The sequence below is a fragment of the Mandrillus leucophaeus genome, unplaced genomic scaffold (assembly GCF_000951045.1).
Source record: "Mandrillus leucophaeus isolate KB7577 unplaced genomic scaffold, Mleu.le_1.0 Scaffold1059, whole genome shotgun sequence".
Lineage (NCBI taxonomy): Eukaryota > Metazoa > Chordata > Mammalia > Primates > Cercopithecidae > Mandrillus > Mandrillus leucophaeus.
The window spans coordinates 194543-218694 of record NW_012098754.1 but is presented as its reverse complement, the minus strand read 5'-3'; the positions used below and the strand labels follow the sequence as shown (position 1 = coordinate 218694).

The window sequence follows — 24152 nt, the reverse complement described above, 5'->3', positions numbered from 1 at the left end:
CACTCCAATACACATTGATATAATCTGTGGTCTTCTGAAACATTAGCCCATTCTAGGAAACATTGCTCGTTGAGACAAATATTGAGGAGCTGGCATGCATCTCTTTGTAAATTATAAGACACTTATCCTTTCCCACTTTAATGTTTATACTTTCTCTTTTATGCTTTATTGACTTGAGGTCTTTTTCTCAGTGTATGCTGAAATAGAATACATCTTCTTAAGGCTTGTGTTAGAAACTACAGTGATATATGTTATATTTTATAATGAATGTTTGGTGTAAGCTTACCCAGGCATTGGTATATTTATGTGTTATTTTCTCCAAATATTCTTTCTACTTTTCTCTTGGACCTCCAATGCAAACACAAAGCTCACTGATGCATGTCATTAGATTCAACCTGTTCACTTTATACTGGTTTGTTAATGACAAAGGAAAGAGGACAGTATCGCAGTTGCAAGAATGGAAGTGGGGGCTCCTCTAAACTTTACACTCCTAGAGCTAGAAGGGACCATGTCGGGACTCTCAACCTCACTTTTAAATTGGCAGTTTTGTAAGTATGATGGCAAACCAGTTTAAGAGAATTCTAGGCAGGAGTGGTATTTAAACTCACATCATTAAAGTTATGAGAAATTCCTCTCTAGTGTTTGTATGATGGATCAACTTCCTCTTGGAATCTCCTCAGTAATAACATCTTCTAAGCTGAATAACACCTGGTCCATAGGTTGACTCAATGAGGCAGTGCTGGTAGGTAAGAAGATTTTAGCAATCGTGACAGACAATGAACATTTTTGCTTGCAGTGAATTATCCCACTGTCTAGTAATAGAATAATCTTGCTATGTTTCACTAGGCCAATGCTCCATAAAATACTCTCATTGAAGTTACACGAAGGTGATAGAACTAGTCAGAAAAAAATTATACATTTATGTATTAGCTTGTGCTCTGTAAATAGCAGTAATGACATGACCACCAGGAAAGGTCTAGAATTATAACATTCTACAGTAGCTATACATTTTATGGACATGTATAGTACATGCACAATTATGTAATTATTTAACAAGGACTTGGTAGAATATCATTTTGTCTAGACAGAAAATCACAAATATGTGACACCTTGGCAACTATGTTCTTCTTGATCATACCAAGCATGGCTGTACTGTGACCCAACCAATAGATTCTTCTTAACACGGTGACTAGCATAAAAGTCACTGTGTTAAAAGGAGCTGGCATAAAATATACTATCTTTTTTTTTTATCATACTTGATCTACACATGCTACAAGATAAAGAGAGAAGATAAATTATGGCTTTCAGAAACTGATGACACAATGTTAGAGGTAACAACCAACTATAATGCGATGTGTTTTGTTAAAATAGGTAATAGTACAAAAAGCCACTGCAGAAGAAAAATGAATTTAGTGTGGAAAGATAAATAAATTATGTAGCCTAACCAATGTCCATAGCAGTTGAGAAAACGGGGCTGAAGAGTTTAGGTAACTTGTCCATGGGCAAGCTAAGTGTGGAGGCAGGAGTAAAACTTTGGGCATCTGATTTTTGATCAGGTATTCCTTCTATTCTATTGTGCCATCTGGGAAACCAATCTTTGTTTTGCTTGAACCTATAGGTAATTTCATTCACTAGCCCTACTTAATTCAAATTTGGCAAGTGTAGTAATACAAAATGGCTTCATTGAGTAGTAATGGCCATAAAACTATTATCAGAAATTATTTCAATGAACCATAGGATTATTTGAAAAGCTCATGCTTTTATGACTGCTTTTCATCGACTGCATCTAGGCATAAAACGCTGCATAGCCCTATGAAATGTCAGTATCACCTTTCCGATAACACCCAAGACCCATTTAATTCATTTGCTCATGCCATCATTTACTTTTATTGTGACACTTATCTAGTATTAAGAAAATTTTCAATATGTGACCCACAACTGACGTGTCCTCAGTTAGTCATGTGTAATTTATAATAACACAGCTTTAGTGGAAAAAGAATTGGCCAAATTTTACTTCCTAAGTGCATAATTCAGATGAATTGATATTTTACTGATAAATCGATTTTTCTAATTTAGAGACTGTTTTGTCATATTTCCAATTTATCTTTTAAGATTAATATTATTCTGTTACACTGGCTTCCAGGATAAATTACATTTTATTCTGCTGCTATTTTTACATTGCAGAATAGTCAGTGTCTTCACACAAATTTGGTCTCTTCCTAGCTGTGTGGAAGAATACTCAGATACCTACCTGTAGGTTTTCTAACTCCTCCTTGAAATAAGCAGAGCCCAGCCACAGAGAATATGAGTAGCTCCATCTCACTCATCAGTTAAAATTAGTATTGACCTGGTATTGTGAAAAATCCAAAGTCTTGGGATTGTAGTAGACCGCTCCGTGTTTCATTGATTTTTGTATGGAACTCTAAGAATTAGCATAGAATGATGCCAGTTTGTTTGTGCACCTCCTTTGTGGTTTGTTCTCATAGATAAAAGCAATTTATTTTTCGCCTTCGATCTCTGGTCTCATAGGGGAGGGAGATTGATACTTAAGTCCCATAAAACTAGAAGAGCTCTACCTGATTATTCTATTTCCATTTCTTTCCTCCTCTCATTGATTCATGACCAATTTGCATATTATTTTGCCTATTATTCCTTCCAGGGCATTGATTCTGCCCCTGCCCTATAATCTACAACCTCTCTCTGGAGTACAATACCTGCCAATAATTGGATTCGAACGTCAATGTTCCATATGAATTACATTTAATATCCCCAGCTTCTCTTCATTTCTGCTTGCTGATACTTGTTCTTTCCTAATACTTACTCTTTCCCTTTCCAGCATTGTGACTAAGCATTGCACTATGGTATATTTAAAATTTATCTCAAGAACCAATGGTGAGATGTACTCTATTTTATTATGGCTGAACATGACACTATTGCATAATGAATCATTCACAGTCTGTTTTACACTGCATTAGTTGCTGTGTTTTATGGTAACACTACTTGTATGCAGTGTTGTACAAAGAATCTGTTAGGCCTAGGATTTAACTACTTGTTCACTGTGGTAGATTAAGAATGTCCACATATGTTTTGCCATTTGACTTACTGGGAGGTATACTCTAATTTCCTACTCCTTGAATCTAGACTAGCCTTGGTAACTTTTTATGCCAATGCCATGTGGCAAAAGTCGGTACTGAAAATCCTGTGGCTGGATCATAAGAAGGCTTATAACTTCTTTCTAAGCCCAAGGGACATCTATTCTGGGGAATATAAGAAAAACTGTACTACATTTAGGCTGTCATGTTGTGAAAAAGGCCAAGCTAGCTAGATTGGAGATTACATAGATAAGGAGAGAAGGCCAGACATTTCCAGATATTTTAACCATTCTAGCCCAGTTACACTTGTGAGTAACAAAATTACACTGGGGATTCTAGACTTGGCAGAAGCAACATGGAGAAGGTATGGAGAATCTCTCTAATATCTGGAACTGAGATCCCTGGCTTATAGCCCCCACGCCCAGCCATCTCCAGCCATTTGGCTACCCCAGCTGAAGGCTGAAGCCATCCTTGCAGTTATCTGACTGATTTACTTGTCTACAAAATGGAGAGCAGAGTAAAATGGTTGTAGTTTTATACCACTAGGTTTTGGAGTACTTGTACAGCAGCGAATAACTATAAAATAATATGGTACCTATAAGTGGGGTACTGCTGTTAACCAAAGCCAAAACACTTGACATTGGCTTTGGGGTTAGGTGTGCAAAGGTTGGAAGGGTCATGATGACACTACTAGTGAAAGCTGGAAGGGCCTCTGGGAGACTGTTGATTAGGGACTGAAGGACAGTGAGGACACTAGTATTCATGGCTCAAGAAATGGTGACCTTCCATGTAGTGTTAGAAAGTTTGGCAACATTGTCACCTGTCATGTGGGCAACACATTATTCATCATGGATGAACTTTGGGTTTGTGTAAGGAGATTTTCAGGAAGAAGACTGATGGTGCCAAGTGGTTTAACTGTGTATTTAGGGAGATGAATTGTATAGAGAGAATTACTCATTTTTCAAGCAGAATTGTTGCAGTGGAAAGAAGGCCTAGCATGACTAGCTCCATTTTGCTCCTAATGGCCCTACCCTACGGGGATATATTTTAGGCTAACTGCTTTTCCCATCGAAATAATACAGTTTGCTATGGAATAAGCATATTGACAGACATTTTAAAGGAAAGAAATGAACAAAAATGGTACAAGAACTTTTATACCCTTTTTTTAAAATGAAACTTAATATTATTAATGAAATAATTATTTTTTTTATCAGCATTTCTAAAGAATATTTTCCAGTAAATTCATATTTGGATCTTTCAAATATTTTCTCAGTTTAAGTTTATGAGATACATATTTGTCATCTTTATTGGCAATACTAGTAAATATTTTAATAAGCATAGTTTGTAACAAGTAGCTGTATTATTTCAACTATGTGCTTTATGACCAAATACTGAGTATTCTTTTGCCAAGCTTACTTTTAAAGTTCCTAATGCTTAGAAACAAGTTTCTGAATAAAAAAATACCTCACTGCAAAAGAATAAAATTTGGATGATAGCATCCATTTTAACACTATCTTTCACAATCAGGAAGATTCTCATCAACTTCAAAAATACTTAGAATTGAGAGAATTCAAACACATCAATGTCAGAAAAAGCTAACTATTCAAAGCAATGCTTACATTGTAGACTACAACAACCGTCTTCTAATGAACATTCAAATAGAAGAATAGTTCAGTTTAAAAAAAGGTCAATTTGAATAAATGTGTCAATCAAAATCAACTATGAAAAGTTCAAGGTCAAGGACGCTCAGTCAAATTCAACTGACATTTTGAAAGTGAGTCAAGACACAGCCACAGAAAACTCATTTTAAATAACAGGTCTTAGCTAGGCATTGAATTTTATGAAGGAGGATTCGCCACTTATTGAATGTTCAAAAATCAAAGTTGACTCAGATTGATATTGAAAAATCATCGAAACCATATTCTACTACTTCTCATTGTTCTCTAACTGTATAATACAGCTTCCAGTATTACAAGGGACCCCATAGATTATTGTCTTCAAGCTTGCAGAAATATGTAAATGCTGGCAACCAAAGTCATTGACAGGTGCATTTAGAATTATGTTTAAAAGAGTTTTCAAAGTTGTACACATTTGAATTTATTGCAACACCAATGAATATATATGCTTATATATTTGATCCAAGATTTCAGATTGATAGGGCTTGATTGTTTCATTGTATGTGAAATTTGGAGGGAACTAGTTATACAAAATCAAGGATGCTGATCTCTTACAAAGAGAGAATGGCATTTTTTCATTCTATAAGCTTATTTTTGCTTTTAGAGAAAATCTTTAACTTTACAGGAATCTTTTATTATTTAGTAAGATACCACAGATACAAATGTTTTTGCCTTGGGGAATAATTCTGACTTGAATTTTTTTCCAGTTTGAAATTCCTCCTGCATTGAGAAATTCCCAGTACTAAGGGTGCCACAAGACTGAAACATCTTCCAAAATTAAGGAGGTTTGCAATATTTATGAGAGAAAAATATAATTTTAGAGCTATCAGCAATCCCTCCTAAAACATGGTTGGTGTCCACTAAAATTTTTTTAGATCATTTCATGATTTCAAATTATTGGACATTATATCTGGAGAGTTGCTTAGATTTTACTTTTTGAATATAAATGAAAAAATCACCGAACTTTAAAACTAGATAAAGTCATTAGGAATCATCTACTCTAGCCTTTTAACTTGGAAGATGGCGACCTAGACAAGGGACATGTGACTTACCCAAGGTTGTACAGCTAACTAGAGACAAAGTTGGGCCTACAGAAAGAACTCTTGCCCTCTGTCTACTAACTTTTACCGCATAATGCTGTAATGCAGTAATGTAATTTGAGGCTGCATATTTTTGTGCAATACCAATTTAAATTAAAAACAGTTTTGTTCTCTGACCCTGTCATCTATTCCTGGTAATCTGTCCCACAGAAAGGAAATTGTTAATATACAAAATACAAAAGTTTAAAGATGTTTTCTTTAGCACTGTTCAGAAATCTCTCAACAAAAGAAACAAAGTTGGTATTTAATAGGGAAATGGCTAAATACATTGAAGTATAGTCCCATTATGGAATATTATGGATCTATTGAAAAGAATGCATTAGAGCTATACCAGGTGACGTGGAACAATTTTCAAGATTATTGAATGATAATAATGAGAGTCAGAAAAAGAATGTAAAATATGATTTAATTTTTATAAAACAATTATAAAAATATCCCCATTGATATGTAAATCTGCCCAGGACTGTGATAGGACAGAGTAAAATATAGAACGTACATGAGGATATTAACAAACTAAACTGTGTGTGATGGATGCCATTATGGGGAGATAAAAGTAGGGGGAAAGTCATCCTTTTAAAGCATTTTAAACACCCATGAGATGATGTCACCTGTGTAAAGTGTGTATCTATATGTGCTTGAAGAGACATATGAAAACATAGTTACAAACTTTACTGGTGAATATATCCACATAGTGTTCCAGGTAGTTTTTATTTTCTTCTTTCAAGTTTTAATACATTCAAATGATCTAGAATAAACTTTTAAAAATTTATATTAGAAAAATTAAATGTACCTTCATTGTGATAAACAAACAAACAAAAAAATGGCTTAGAGCTGAAAGCTAGGGTTACCATGGAGAAGTACAAAGTTAAGTGTTCACCATCAACTAAAGATTATAAACTAATCAGCTTGTATGGCTAATATGATCCATACCTGATAAGCAGCTCTTCTTACATTGTGTCCAAGTGAAGACTGCCTTCTATTTATAACTACAGATGGCCATTTAGAACTTAGTCTCTTTAAGATTCTGCCTCTATGAGTTATGGTCTTTCCCAAGACATCTGTTAAAAAACGTCCTCACTTTTTTTGTTTTTCTCAGTATCAGACTGATCTAGCACTGTGGTTGTCTGCTACAATCTATAGCTCAGTTCCATTGGTCTTCATTTGACATTGTTTTTCATACATTCTTTTAAAGTACCTTAGCAAAAGTCTTATTTTAGTTGTTAATCTTGGGGAAGCTGCTACGATGTTCTCCTGCTATTAACTATTCATCATACCTTTTCAAGCTAGCAGAAATACATAAATGCTGGCAACAGAGTTCCACAACCTCAAAAGCATGTTACCTTTACTACTGGTGGGCATCACCCGCTAGAAGTTCTTAATGTTAAAAGTAATTGTAATAGCAATAGTAAATATAATGCTAATGATGATAGATGAAACCTCAATGGCTGATCAAGAACTTCTAGACACATGGAGGATGACATTTTACAACTGCTCTCTGGATCTTGAAGATTTGATTCAAGCTTTATGCAAATAGGATGTCTCAAGCTAACTACAGTTAGTTTTATTTTTGGCTTAATCTAGCACATTGTACAATGTGTCAACTACCTAGAAATAGTTGTATTGCTTCAAACTTATCTTGGCAGCACATTGGGTTTCTGTGAAGACCAATACACAATCTATATTTGAATTATCTTTTGGCATATCAAGCCATATAGTTAAGTTGATTTCCCAAGTCTTTTTGATTTTATGTATTAAAATTATCATCATGACTGCATATACATTCTTGAAAATTTTCCTGATGGACACTGATGGGATTCACATTAGTTTTTGGTGTTACTAGCTAAAAGTCTACCTCATGGGAAACTAATTTTCTAGCATTATGTTCACAGATGGAAACATTACTGTTGAATCCAAGAAATTCAGCACAACTGCTGATGATGTAATCTATCATCAGCATCAGTTTATAATGATGATGTAATCTATCATCATTATAAACTTTGTCAAGTCTCGAATGCATTAATCAATATACATTAGTCATATTTGTTTTCATCTTCAAATGTCTTGTGAAAGCTCCTAAATCTTTTGAATTATCAAGTCTAATACTTATTATACTTATTTGAGGTACACATTCACATGTTAAATCTGTATACCTATATTGTACTTCAAAGCCACAGATATAATCTATATAAATAAGTTTTGTAGGAAACAGAACTATTGGAGAAGTTGAAAACAATATAAATCTGGACATTTTTGAGACCGTTCCCCTCTGTTGCTCAGGTTGGAGTGCAGTGGCAGGATCTCGGCTCACTGCAACCTCTGCCTCCCGGGCTTAAGCGATCCTCCCACCTGTTTCCCTTGTAGCTGGGAATACAGATGCATGCTACCATGCCTGGATGATTTTTTATATATATTTTTTTAATAGAGGCAGGTTTTCACCATGTGTTTATAGAGGCAGGTTTTCACCATGTTGTCCAGGCTGGTCTCGAACTCCTGGGCTCAGGTAATCCACCTGCCACAGCCTCTCAAAGTGCTGGGATTACCATGAGTGCAGGTTGGACTATTTTTTTTAACCTCTACTATTTTCTTAGATTAACCTACTGTTATCGTAGCTTTATATAATAAACCCTTCATGTAATCCTAGATTATGAACAGATTCATAAATATTTTCATTCTCTCCACTAGTTAAGTGGCAACAAAATCATTGATAACACAAACAATGATACTGTTATTCATTAGTGAGGAAACAACTGGAATATGCTAGTTAAAAAAGTCTATGAATTCATTTTGGGTGTGTAATATCCAGTATACTTTATTTTTGCTTTAGATATGCCCATAGTCTCTTTAGATATGCCCATAGTTTCTTTATATTAATAAATATACCTGATTTTCTTTTTATCAAACTATGGCTGAGGCACTGAGATCACTAGAACCAACATTTGGTAGAAACATTTAACAAGGGTTATTTTAGGACAGATGACATAGCAAATATTATGATTGTCTTCTAGATATGCTATTTTTGTGAAAAACCAATTAACCCATTCATGTTTTCATTAAAAATTAATGTTTCCCTGTTAATTTCTAACTGTTGCTGATTTTCTCTTGACAAGTAAAGTGATTAGAATTTTCTAATATTTTCAAAAGAATATTAACCACATAAAATGGAAAAATGACTCTCTTTAACCACGTTAGTGTTTTGTCTGGCTGAACTTAATTCAGTAAAAAAGGATCAATTCAAATAGCAGGTGGCTAATTTAGTTAGAGCAGTTGACCTAGTTCATGTTGATAGTGACAATATATGTTGACTTTTAGGGTTGTATGAATGATTATTTTTTGAAAATAATCATTTTATTGAAATGATTGAAAGGCTAACTCCTACCCCTCTCTCCTCCACATTACACCACACATACAATCTAAATTTTAGTTTAGTATTAAAATGATATCATAGCTAATGTATCATTTAGTACTTATTACTATTTAGTTTGTGTGGTAGATTGCTATAGTAATGGTCTTGGATCCACATCTTTATATAATCTCCTCTCACGCTCACTCTGTGCTTCTCTAAGTGACTTGGATAGGTCAATGAGACGTGTGTGAGCATTGAGCAAACAGACAATTGTATTGCGTGTGTGCACTGGAGATTTCTGTCTTGAAATTCTATGATAACCATGCAACATAGCTTGGAATAGCCTGCTGCAGAATGGAAGACCGCTTAGAGTAGAGACAAGCCATCCTAGCTGCCCCCGTCACCAAACAGTTCCCAGTCGACCTGATCGCTGACAGTAGATGCATTTATGAGTCCAACTGAGACCAGCAGCAATCACTCAAGTGAGTCCAGCTCAAGTCCTTGACCCATAGATTTGAGTCATAAATTTTGGGGAGTTTGTTTTGCAGAAAAAGCTAACTGGAAAGTAAATTTGGAGCCATGATTGAATGAGACTTCTGTGGATTCTGGTATGAAAGTTGAAAGTTGGAGAAATGTAAAAATTCTGGGCAGATGGTGGTAGGTTACAAAAATGGCCATAAAAATTTTGCAGTTCCTCCCAACCAGAGGTGGAGCCTCTTTCCTTACCCTTTAAATCTGGTATGGCCTTATGGCTTGCTTTAATCAATAAAATGTGACAGAAGTTTCACTGAGCGAGTTCTGAGTTTAGGCCTAAGGTGTCTTAGCATTATTGCTCTTGGCCTTAGAACCCTGAGATCTTTAATGTGAACAAGCCTGGGTTAGCCTGGTGGATGATGAGAAACATGTGGCTCACTTGCTGCAGTAGCCCCAGACAATAGCCAGATGATGTCCAAAATGAATGCCTTGAAGTTGACAGGCAGCTGATTGCAGATGCATGAGTCTTGATGAGACCCAAAGAGGTACTCTGGCTGAGCCCAACCCACAATGCCAACCCACAGAATCATGAACTAAATAAATGGTTGTTTGAAGCCACTAGGTTTTTGCAAGGTTTATTTTGTAGTGGAAAAGGATAGAGACCATATTTAATTCTTACCTCTATATATTTAGGATAACAACTTCTTAGTTCCTTTCCTATAGTTATAGCAGATGAGCAAAAGGTATTCATTGATATTTAAATGTAGTTTTTTCCTCTAAAAATATTTAAATCTCAATGCCTAAAATATAAAAATGAGACAGACTAATGAGTTATTCCAGTTAGAATTTTGGTATGAGACTAAATGTAGTTGGAAACAGCCATGTGGGCAAAACCCAAAAGAAGTTCGCAATAAAAATGAACTTTAAATTCTCCTGCCTGATTATTTTTCAAAGCAAATGGAAACATTTGATATTGACATATGATATTGAAATGTTTGCAGTTTAACATGGTAGAGCTACGGTAATTTTAAACACCAGAGACACCATAGCAGACTGTTGGAATGATTAGTGGTGTGACGAGTTCAGTGAGCAAAGCATGTCACAAGGTCCCTTATTTTGGGGAAAGCCACAAGTATTTAACTGTTCTTTACTATGCAAATGATAAATAATGGCAATTGAAGTACAGGTTTCAAAAATACTTTTAGGAAATACTATCACTATATTTAATAGGTACTTTAAAACAAATTTTGTAAATATAGTATATTTATTTATGGGGCTATCAGTAGTTAGAAAGGATAAAATGCAGTATTTTTTAGTCTTACTGAGGCTTCTTAAGATGTACGTAGTCTTTGAACAAGTTAGTAATGTTGTATCTTCACAGGTAAAGCAATCTAAATTATTTTAGCTAATTTTGCTTGAAAATAGTAAATTCTTTTGGTTTTATAGAATGTGTAAGGTATATAAAGAAAAAGAGTTGATTTTAAGGTAATTCAAAAATTATCAGAGTATTACCTTACCTTATGCTAGTAGGTTGAATAACTTTTAGTAATGAGCTTAGTTGAATTCAACTGAACATTAATTCTAAGAACAAGCTTTTCTGCTAATGGCATACCTATTTATTAACTCAAATTTCTCCTCGAGTTTATTTCTCTCATCAGTATAATATCTGAATACTCTAAAGCTTATCATGTTAAATAGTTGTTTAGAGGTCCATCTATCTGTTAATAGACAAAGAGCTCTATGTAAAAGAGCTCTGGCCTGGCCTTATTCAGCCATACTCTGGTTAATACTGTACACATTACAGGTAACCATTAAGTGTTTGCAAAGTGAACAAATTTATCAAATTTTTTCTGACATTGATATATTTTTATTTTTTGGTTGGGTAATTCAGCAGATAATAAGGATATAAAAAGTGCTGATATATAAGGATATACAATTCTATTTGTTTATATGATAATTAAACAAATATTTAGTGTATATTTATTTTAGCAAATATATCTGCCAGGCGTGATGCCAGGTGCTGGCAGTGGTTGGCAAAATAGATATAATCCCTGTCCTAAAAAACTTTATTGTTTAGTATGGGAATAAATGTGAAAGGAAGCAGAAGTTCTGATCTTAGTCCCTGTTGTCCTTGAGTGCACTTATTCTTAGAGCTGCCTTTAGAAAAACAAGCAACCTCATGAGAAAAATCACACAGTCCTCGGAATTATCTCAATGACCCTAAAAATTGAATGTTGACAGTCGTAATAGTTAATTTATATTGTATCTATACCACAGAAAGCTTCAAGCAACACGTAAATTTATGTAAAACACATATACTTATGTTAGGCAAGATACAATTTATCCCTGGATTTAATTTGGAAAACATCTGTAACTTTACTTTTGCTATGTATATGTACCTTGCTACAATTGAAACCAAGAATAATCATGGTCATTTACTTAACTCTCACAGGGGATTTGAGAAGCCCTCTTTAATACAGAATCACTATAGTAATATATGAAATGAAGTTTAACTATAAGATAATTATTTATTGGAATTTAGTAGACAAAACTTCAGTATCTCCCGTATTTTATCATGCTCACCCTCTACCTGTAAAGTCTTTTTTCTTTTGTACTTCCTCTCTCTGCTTTGTCTGCAAAACTTACTCTAAGAGTAGGCTCAGGTAACATTTGGTTTAGGAAGTCTGCCCTGCTTCCACGGGTTGGGTGATGTGTACCTTTGACTCAGCTCCCTGAACATACTTCTTTCATTACAATTGCCATATATCTCTCTATATGTATGTTCCTCTATAAGACTGATCCTAAATGGCAGTACTTTACTTTAGTTGTATTCATATACCTCCCATAGAAGGTTTGTTATTGATTAATGCAGAATCCTTAGCTCCTGAACAGTGCCTAGTGTATGAATGCTCCACTTATTTCCATGGAATTGAGATAAAATAAGAAGTTATCTACAGTTGTCCCTCTGTATCCATGGAAGACTGGTTTCAGGACAGCATAGCACAATGCATGCTTGCTCAAGTCCCTTATATCAAATGGTGTAGTATTTGCATGTAACCTAATGCATAGTCTCCAGTATACTTTAAATTATCTCTAGATTAGTTATAATATCTAATATAATATAAATGCTAGGTAAATAGTTGTTACACTGTACTGTTTTATATTTGTATTTTTCATTGCATGCTGTTATTGATTTTAAAATATTTTCCATCCACATTGGTTGAATCCGTGGATACAGAACCATGAGACAGAGGCTGACTGTATTGTACACTGATAAATGCTCAATAGAGCCTTCAATTATTCATTAAAGATAATGGTGTCATGCTTCTCAAATTCTTTAAAGTGACCTTTTCCAGGTCCCTTGTATAATGGATACCAGATGGAAAAAGGAAGTGAATAATAGTCCAATAATCTTTTCTAAAATTTCCTCTTCTTCCTTTTCTGAGAGAGAAAACATCTTTGAGATGCTACCTACTCAGTTATTAATTCTAGACTCCTAAAGCTGATTTTTATGCTGTAATATGATAAAAATAGTCCACGAAAGAAACCAGAGGATTCTGAAAAGCTGAAAACTAAATATATCATAACACTTAGTCACCCCTTAGAATTTAATACAAAACAGATGCCAAAAGAGAAATTGCAAAATGAAGGTAGAATTTTAAAGATGTCTTAGAAATAATGGCCTCTCGAAAACCCAACTCTTTGAAAATCACTTTGAGAAACAACATAGGAGTCAATCAAATAAAAACACAATACTTACATATCAGTAGTATTTCAGAATGTAAAACTGAACTGTTTGCTTATAAAAATCCTAAATCTTATGTGGTATTAGATAATAGGGACAATCTTTTATCTAAGAAGGCTTTCAAAAAACTAAAAAGAAAAATCTTTTTCATATATTATTCCTACAAGGTAAAAATTCCAGTATTCAGGGCCTTATTATATTATGCATTTCAGCATTCTCCACGTTAAATTATGTCTCGTAGATACATAGATATATGTAGGGCATTCTCCTTAAAATAACACAATGCTTATGAAACATATCAGTATTTCTTCAACATGATAACTAGAATCCCTTGTATTTTTCTCTTTTATTAGCAACTCCTGTGATTATTATCTCCAGAGAAAACAATTACTTTTAGGACAACATTAAAAATACTTAAATTTTTATGTGAAGTAAAATGAACAAACATGTTGATCACTGACATATTTTATAGTTACAACGGAAGTTAGAAACTTCCTCTGTTAACTAACATTATTTAACCACAGGCTGAGGTGGGAGGATGGCTTGAGTCTGGGAGGCGGAGGCTGTCATGAGCTGAGATTGTACCACTGCACTTTAGCCTGGGTGACAGAGTGAGAGCCTGTCTCTCTTTTCTCTCTTTTTTCATATTTATCTATATGTATAGATCTAGATCTATAGATCTATAGATATCTATATATCACCTCTCTATACAGATCAATGAGAGATATATAGACATCTATATATAGAACGATATATCTATTTATCTGTCTATAATGATATATATATTAGTCAATGTTTGTTTCTTGGTGACCTACTCTGAATGGCTAGTTTTTAGTTCATATACTCCTATGTCTAATGATTCCTTTAATAACTACAAATACTTATTTGGTCTTTAATGTGCACCCGGTACTTGTTAAGTTCAGCAAATAAGTATGTTCCTAACTTTCAGAAACATAAAGGCTAGAAGAGAAAAAAATCGAGCAAATGTTTAAAGCAGCATTTGATACCTGCCCTGGTGGCGGGATCTGTAAGGTATAATGGAAGCACTGGGAAAAGACTTCAAGCTGCCTTGAGGCAAATGCTGCAGTTTGCAGAGCTTACAAGTCAGGGAATAGTATTCTTGGCAGTGGGTCAGCATGTGAGAACATGATATTTTCAGAGAATTATTGGGCTTTGCTGTAAAATAATAAGGGGAAAATGTTGGAAGATGAAGTTTGATATGTAGGCTGGAGTTAGATCCAAGATAGGGTGCGCGCACATATGTGTGTGTGTGTGTGTGTGTGTGTATGTGCACATTTATGTACTTGGATGGAATGGGGAAGGGTAGTATGATAAAATCGACTTGTTAGAAACATGGTAATGATTGTGATTATAGTGTAAAAGGTGGTGAGATGACAGCCCTAGAAATAAGTGCTGGGAATAGGACTTTGACTCCAGGAATGGAGAAAAGGAATCAACAGATTCAAAATGGAATTAGTAATATTTGAAAATTTGATGGATATGGGGGTAGAAAAAAAAAGAATCTGAGACACTTCAGGTATCTGACTTGAAAACTGGATGTGCATAAAACAATGCTGTAAATACATACTTATTAAGAACAGATATGATTTTAAATGTGGATACCAATTATTTTCTTTAGAAGAACGATTGAGACCCTTGTACTCTACATTCTTTGCATCCACTTCAGTTGTTAAAGCAATGTAACATTGCGACTCATATCCATTTTGAGAGAAGCTTCAAAGCCCAAAAAGGGATGTTGATAAAAATGGGTTCACATAACTATAAAATGAAATAATTACAGCCGCCAGAAGAATGAGCTTTAATTAATGGGAAAACACACCCACAGAACATCTGAAGAGGCAAGTGTAGTAGGATATTTTAAGATGTTTCTCAATTAATTCTCAGTAACTTTTATGGGAGAATTTTAAACAATTTGATGATTTTATCTTACTGAACATATAATTTTAATGTTTTAATAGTGATCCAGTAAGTACAGTAATAACAGATGTAGTTACCCAGCTAAAGAGGTAAGACTTCCATCTTTTTATCATCTCACTGTTGAAAGACACGATGAGGAGTTACGGCTAGTTTTAGTTCTCTCTGTGCTTTACAACAGCAAATCAGATTTGGAACATAGTTCATGGCAATGAAGTTTTAAGTTCAAAGAAGCCCAAGTGATGATGGGGCCTGTTCCATAAATGGGCCTGTGTTGCTCAGGCCTTCGTTAGGTTGGATCTTTACTTGGCTTCCTTCCTGGGGCTCAGTTTTCTCATTTATATATAACTTGACTGACTTAACAGTTTAGTTACAGGAATCCAATGAAATAATACCTATGAGGGAAGAAGGGTAAAAAGGGCTGTTAAAGATGTAAAATTATATTTAAATGTTTTAGCTTAGGTCTTACTCAGACAATGAAACTGTTTCAAACTTATTATAAAACAATTAAGGTTTTAATAATCTGACTTATATGGCTGCTTTTAATATAAATATAAATATATATCCCTATTTAATAGAAATATGTTTTTTGGCAAAGGGGCAGGAGATTGCCTATGATAGTGAAATGCATAAATATTTGAAAGTTGGATCTCATGTAGTGTAAATGTAACCACACAATCATAGTATAAAATTCATAAGAATGAATAATTTTAGAAGAATACATGAAAATGTTACCAGCAATGGAAATAATTGGCTCACAAGTTTGAAAATGGGTGAATGATAATTATCTATATTTTTCACAAGATAATACTAAATTTACTAAGTAGGGAATTAAAAATGTAATCTTGCTAAATAGTTCTAGATATCTCTAGATCTGATAAATGATAATGTATTGGAGTTCAGTCCTAGTTTGGATAACTCTTGTATACAACAGTTAAGTTTGGGAAAGTTGTTTATCTTTCTAAATTTCTTTTTCTTCTTTTGTCAAACAATGACAACAGTAACACAATTTCTACACCATAGCGTATTTGAGGGAAGTAAATGAAATAATATTTGAAAAGTCTAGCATATTGTCAGGTATCTATTAGGCATTAAATAAGTGAGAGCTGTAATTCTGGAGCTGAGGAGGGGGTCTGGTCTTTATAATCACCTCTATACACTAATCATCTGTATGCATTCAGCATGAGCTTGGGATGGAGCACCGCTTGAGCTAGATAACTCTCTCTGACTAAAGGCAATTCCCAAAGTGGAACACTGCTGAGAGCTGTCAACCACCAATATTCTCCATAGCTTGGGGAAGGAGTGGCTCAGTCTTGAAGGGAGGATCTGGGCAACACACCACAGCATCTACTACACTGGCTTATGGTATCTTCAGTTAAAGTTGACACGTTATTTATCCTTTCTATTTCAATTGATTGGAATAGGCTCATGAGTAATATGAATAGTGAAAGAGAAGTAAAGGAAAACAAGAGGGAGGTAGAGATATGATGAAAAATTATCAAGGTGTGAACAGCAGTCCCTTAAGATGTAAATAAAAGAAAGTACTGATTATGTGTAAAGTTGAATACTGAGAAAAGATGGTTATTAGGCACCAAACATAATTTAAGTACTCATTTCGGTAACTTGAACATTTGATATAAGTGGAAAGTGATAATGTTATAAAGAATGGATCTGATATTATTCATTTATTTGGTTATTCACTCATTCTAAACTTTTTATAGCATATATATAATTAAGACTTGTTTTTGCCTTCTAAAGTTTCTGTCAGATTGGAAAGGGAAAATAGTTTTAAAACCAGGAGTCATTGATTGCTCTTCAATGTACAATTACAGGATAATCAATAGAAACTTGCACGAGAAGTTTGTTATGAATATCAGAAAGACTGCTATGTCCAAGTAAGTCATTGACAAAAGTAACTTGGGGTTAGGAGAGAATTTGGTTTAATAAACATCACTGAAATACATCGGATTGACTTTATTGTCAAAGTTAACAACAGTGAGTGCAACAACCCACTGTGGCCAACCAATGATCACATTTCCCAATCATAGGCACTTCATTCCAGATAAATTCATGTTTTTGTTGGATTAAAAACAACCAACTCAGTGAGAATATAGGATTATTAAAAACTAGTCTGGGTTTATATAGGTATGAAATGGAAAAACAACACTGGAAAAAAACAAAACCTCAAAAAGAGAAAACATATACAGTCCTAGATACATGTAAGCATTTTTAAAATTTCTGGAGTTACTAAACTAGAAGCATATTTAACTTTTGAAATTTACAACCTAGGAGAGCAAATTCTACTAAGGAGTAAAGAGTGTCTTCTTTTTCTCATTCTTCACTTTTTTTTCCTATCCAATAACCTAAAATATCCTAGCTGTCTCTGGGAATTATGGTACTCTTATCCCCTCAGAGATTACAGAATCCAAGGTATTGATCTAATATTTCCCAGCATGCCCACAATGAAAATTGCCTTTCTCTATGAAAAAGCTTTATACTCTCTCTGACAATAATAACAAAAACCTCCAGTTCTACACCACAGTAAAAATTTGCAAGGATACTAGTAACTATTCATAGCACACATAATGTTATGAAACCTGTCATAAAGATAAAACAGCTATCAAAAATGGAACTTCCAAGTTAATAAAAATGCTCTGTATACCTACCACAATATAGGAAGTTTGGTAGATTATATTTAGATGAACAAAGTGCAGCATATGAATTGGATGGCTAAGCCTGTCTTTTTATATGTGACAACTTGAAGACATTACCTGATTTTACTAATTTTGACAATCTACAGAAAGTGAAGAGGCACACTTCACATTTTGCTCTGTGGGAAAATCTGCTAATTAGAGTCAAATGGAGATGGACAATCAATAAAGCACTACTTTCCAATCCTGACTGCCCTGGGACCCACAGGAAGTAAGGAAGGGTCTCCCAATAACAGACTGTCTTAGATGTCATTAAGGCAGTCACCTTTCATTTAATTCCAAACTGTGCTAATGTGATATTCCAATTTTGTATAAAAAGTAAAAAAGCAAGGAAACAAATTATTCTGTTATGAAAACAGATTTTAGCAGAATTTTATGCAGTATTTAATTATATTAAAACCTCTGAAATAATGTAGCAGTTGGCTAAGCAGAGAAAATGCTTTATATCAGGTTTTGTTTTTATTGAACCAGGATTGGCTGAATGGCTATTTTATGGACATTCTTAGTACAAAGTGGTGAAAAATAAAATTACTTATTAGCCCTTGTTTTTAGGATTTCCGCAGTTTATCAATACACAAAATATTATAGACTCACAGAATTAAATGGTGTATGTTGGTCATATTCATAAACTATGTGAACATATATACATACTAAAAAAAGATGGACATTCTTATGTGCTTTGGGAATGATTTCTACTTTGAGAAGACAGTGAGTGGAGGCACATTTTTTAGCACAGACAAGTCAGGGAGAATGAATATGGTGCACTTTTCTGGGATAGTCTGAATATTCTAAAACCTTTGAAGGTAACCTTTCTTTGTGAGGGTCCCCAGGTTTTGATTGATGGTTACTGTATGTTTCTGACCTATTAAAATTACAATTTTTTTAAGTTAGGTGAAAGATTGGGAGGGAACAGTAATACAGCAAATATGTGGTAGTCAGGAGGTTGGAATAGAAAATGGGTGGATTACTAGGTTGCCAGCGTTCAGAGCAGGACAAAGAACCAGGAGGTAGGATCTGAACTGATGAGAAAGGATAGGCCCTTAGTGAGATAGGGAAAGGGTAGCGCTCAGAGTCGACGGGACCATATTGCATGAAAGTGTGAATGTTAATAGCAAACATAATGAGTCTAAGAGACTGTGAGCCTTTGTTAGATCTTCCGCCCTTTCATGCACTTCCTGTTTAGTGGTGAAATGGCTCCCAGGCTTCGCATGCCAAGTTGATGAAGAAGAGGAAGAAGCATTTGCTCATGAAACCCTTACAGCTTTGTGCCTTAGTAAACTGGCAGTATACCCAAGGATTCCATTGATTTTTACACAATTAATATGTATCAATCAGGAAACAGAATGTTGCCAATTGAGCACTCGCTGTGTTCTGAGACTTTTACTCCTTAGGAAATTGCTAATTCTGAAGAAGATAAACTAGGAATAGAAGTATCTGTAATAATAAAATTAATATAGGCTAGAGCTTTTCAGCTAATATAAAATTCTCAAGGCACTAAGGGGTTTATATTCTGTCTTTCTATTCACCTAATACTCCACAAAAATTCTGCATATGAATCAGACATGTTTCCTTATGAGTCTCATGCTTGGCATACAGGTGATCATAGTTACTCCTACTTTCCAACCTTCTGACATTCAGAAGTGACTGGTAATGAAATGAACTTTAGAGGAGTGAATCCTCATCACTGAAAGGGTTAGGACATGAACTAATGATACTGAAAGAGACTTCTAGATAACAGCCTAGGCCAAACTCAATAATCTGTATGATCCAGCACAACCCTAAGATACAATATCTTTTTTCACCTTAGATTGCCTTTCTTTTTTCTGCTTTGACTATTCTAATTCTACTTGCTGAGGTCTAGGTCAGGTAGCATGTTTTCCCCAAATAACATTACTTCCTATGGTTGTTAAGAAGAATCAGTGAGCTATTGTGTGTGTGTGCATGTGTTTGTGTGTGCCTAGACAGATATACATACACTATCTGTCTATCTTAGCTCAGTGTTTGGCGCATAGGTGTTCAATTATTTATTTAGCTTTTCTCCACAGATCATAAAATGTCACATTAATCTCTGTCCTTCCTAGTCTTAAACAAAATTTGACTGTGATTTTAAAAGTTAGTAATTGATTTTATGGTCATATTTTTCTTGAATTGCTTAATGTCTTGCATTATCTTTATGTTTACTGAAGACTGGAATCAAACCTTCCTTTTATTTTTATTTCCCACAGTTTATAGACAAAGGCTGAACACATAAGTGGTCAATGAATATGGAGAGACTTAGCTTTATAAAGGAGAGTGAACAAATGTGTAGTTTAAAAATCACATGATACTGAATCTTATTACCCCAATTTAGGTGGCGTGGAAAAGTCTTATTCTTTAGTTTCTTCATTAAAAATGGGTTCAAAATTCCCATTCTGTCTTCCTACATGTATTGCTATAACCAGAGAACTGGGTAAATGTGAAGGACCATGCAGCTATATAGCACTTTGGCTCAGTTGCCTATTTGGTTGCAATTTATCAGGTTCACAATGAAAAGGGCAGTTCTTCTCTAGTGGACCATTCTGACGACAAATGCATGAGATATTTTTCTCTGTTAAAAAAGCAGCAAATTGCAGGCCACCATGATATTCAGTGTAACACTTCTTTATGCATTGTAAGGATAGAAACTTTCTTATATCCTATATGAATAATTAGAGGATTTCAAGTCACTGGAAAACAGTGGCTCACCACAGTCCTCCATGAAGACTGTGGCTCTGGGGCCACATGGCAATGCTCAATAGCTCAGATGCTATTCAGACATCCCGAGAGGAATCAGAGGTTCTTGTAGACCTCTGACCAGCATAAACTCTCATGTCAAGACACAATAGTAAATTATTTTATTTAGTTTCAGGATGGTTATTTAAGGTCACCACTTACAATGATTATCTCCTTATTATAACCTGTACTTAACAGGTCTACATTGAATGTAAAATCTACAAACTAGTCAACCCCTGCTCCACACAGCTGTCAGAATTATCTTCCTAAAGACAAATCTGAATCATGTGAATCCCTGTTGTGCTCAAAATACAAATCAAATTTTACAGCTCAGAAATCAGTGCCTTTGAGGCCTCTGCTGCTTTCCTTTAAACTTATTCAACAAATATTGATTTATTGTCTACTATACACCCTCACTGGTTCCTCACTGTTCCCAAAACACACACTAAGCTCTTCTGCCCTTCTGTGTTTGCCTGACCTGCTCGCTCTGTCTGAAATGCAGTTTCTCCTAGGCACCTGGTGAAATCCTTCCCAGCCAGGTCCATTTCAAATACCAACCCCTTCTAACAGCTGTATGCACATAGTTCTCTGGTGTAGCTCTGTTATAGCAGATCACAGCCCATTCTGCAATTTCTACCCTTCAATGGAGCTCTCTTAGGTGTGAAGGGCTATGCCTTTTATTTTTGATCCCCATCCCCCAACAGCACTTTGCTTGTAGAATTAAAAAGATTTAAAACTAGTTTATTACATTCAGTGTATTTATAAAATTTGCCAAAAACAAAAAGGATTTGAATGAATTGGATCAAATGTTTATGTACTAATTGATTACTTCTCCCCTTTCAATGGCGTCTTCAATAATGGATTCGCTCCAAATTAATCAAATTGCTGAATTTGTAAAACATGGCCTAAGAGGGCAACATAAATAGTAGAAGCATTTTCATTTCTCATATTTTAATTTAAATATAATTTTTAATTTAAAGCAATATTATTTTTTAGCCTGATATGATCATATGTTTATGTACCATGTTGAAATGCAGTTCAAAGCAATCATCTATTTTAAAACATAACAATGTGCATTGTATATAGATGTATATGTATATAGATGTATACAATGTACATTGTATGTAGATTGCATATGAAGGCTATGTAAAATAATTGACTACAGCTTTATCTACAAACTAATGTCTGTGTATAAAAGATACCAGTACAACTAATTGAAAAATAGGGAACATCATTAAGTCATAGTTTGGCATCTACAAGATACGAAATATTTTATATCTTTTTCCCACTTGAGAGGTTTAGTTAATTTATGTTACCTCATGCAGTGGTAATGTGTTTTTCTTCTGATTCATCCTCATTCAGTCACCCACTGGCAGGGTTCTGTCCTAGGACAGTTAGCCTAGACAGTGCTCCAGTCATCAGCACACTCTGTTTCTGCTTAAATCCCTAAATCCCATTTTTATTTTTTTTACTCTGCTGGGATAGGTTAGACACCTTAGGAGATCCTTCAAGATTCTTCAATGACTCTTCTTGGAAACTTGGAGCAGGTCTTGAGTCACCCCTCTTGGTTCTCTTCTCAGCCCCATCCTGTCCCTCTGACTCCCAGAGTCTATCCTTGGTCTCACAAAAAGAAGGTATCCGCAAGCCCAGAAGACCTCTCAAATCTCCTTTCTTTATAACATTTTTATATGTTTTCTCCTAAAGCATTATTTTCCAGACATATTTTACATGGAGAAGGGCAGAAGGGACATAGAATGTTGTTCTTTCTGTTCTTTACCTTTTTATTGTCATACAATGGTATTTTCTCTGGTGTGTGTCCTTAAAGCCAGCCAAAACTCAGTGTTTGAAGTAACTGAGAGAAAGGTGATTGATAGATAATTTCTTATACACGCTATAGTTTTGAAGCTTCCATCTATTTTAAAGTACGTATGCATACTAAAAGTATATTTTGGCTATGTACCTTAAAACTAAATGTTTTTCTCCCTTCTCAGTAGCATAATTTGCTTTCTTCTTCTGTCTCAGAGTTTATTGTTACTGTCTCTAATCCAAAGCCTAATTTCAAAGTGGGGTGTAATTATATTGGCTTGCATGGAATAAGGAGTCCATTTTGCGCTCTCTGGGGCAAGGAAAGCATATATACAAACAAGAACACAGTAGATATTCTTAACTGCTCACTTTATGGAAAAAAAGGATTTATTGCCACAAATGAATGACATCAACCTAAATATATCTATGTCTAAGAGACAAAAATAATAATTCATGTAACTTCACCAGGTGCATTAATTTTCCTATTGGTATTTTAAAATAAAGAGGGGGATTAGTTATAAGAAGGGGGCTATCTATTTTTGGACATATTTTTGCTTTATATATGTGATCACTCAAAATGGATGTTTGCAGACAATCCTAAGAAGATATTTTCTTACGGAATTTTTTATAAAACTGTGATATTTTAAAATTAAATTTTCTTGGTCCGTTTTGCATCATCCATGTTATAAAATTTGTAGGAATAATATTGTAGGAAGGAATGATCAACCCAAGATAAAGGAAGAAGGAAAACCACAAAGCAGAGCAAAATGTGTTTAATTTAACACAATCTAAATAGTTTACATATAACTTGGACACGAGCGATTAAAATTAGCTCATTTAATGAGATGGTGAACAAGGTAGTTGGCAATTGTTTCTTATTTATATACTCTCTCCTATTAATTGGAAAGTAAACCAGAAAGAAAGGAATAGTTTTGAAGAAAGTGGCTAATTTTTGTTACATTGGAAAATGCAACAAAGAAAGCTCATCTTTACTCTTCTAGTAATATACATTTACCAAATTCTAAAGTGAGAAGCTATCTTAGAAATTATCTGGTATAACTTTTTCACTTTATTTCTCCAGAAATTAATGCCCAGGCAAATCATGTGACTGGCTTTATGTTACACAGCTGATTAGAGATGAAACTGGGACTCGATCCAGAGAATTTCTGACTTTGGATTTAGGGCTTTTTTTTTTTTTTTTTTTCCTTGTATCCCATAACCTTTAAAATAAAATCCAATTGAAAATGAGTTTACATACTTGGGCTCACTAGAGCTATGGTTTTCCAATGCTTCTCAAAGTGTTTAGGGACAAATCAACTGATAGTAATAAGTATGCAACAGCATTTTCAATCCAATTTGTAGGCAAAAATTGTATTTGGCTCCATCTCTTTAGCCGATATAGAAGGAAGATTCCAGCCAAAGTCTCTCTTTTTCCACCACCCCGGTTCCATCTGTCTTTCTCCTCCCTCTGTCATTATGTTACTCTATTACATTTTAAACAAGTCGATTGAGGGAAGGG

At 34.5% G+C, this 24152-nt stretch overlaps 1 protein-coding gene across 1 annotated transcript in view; it reads right to left on the bottom strand.

Moving 5' to 3' along the window:
* The window catches only part of CNTN5 (contactin 5), a 321942-nt gene that overhangs the window by 149947 nt on the left and 147843 nt on the right, over window positions 1-24152 (bottom strand). The gene's annotated exons all lie outside the window — the stretch shown is intronic.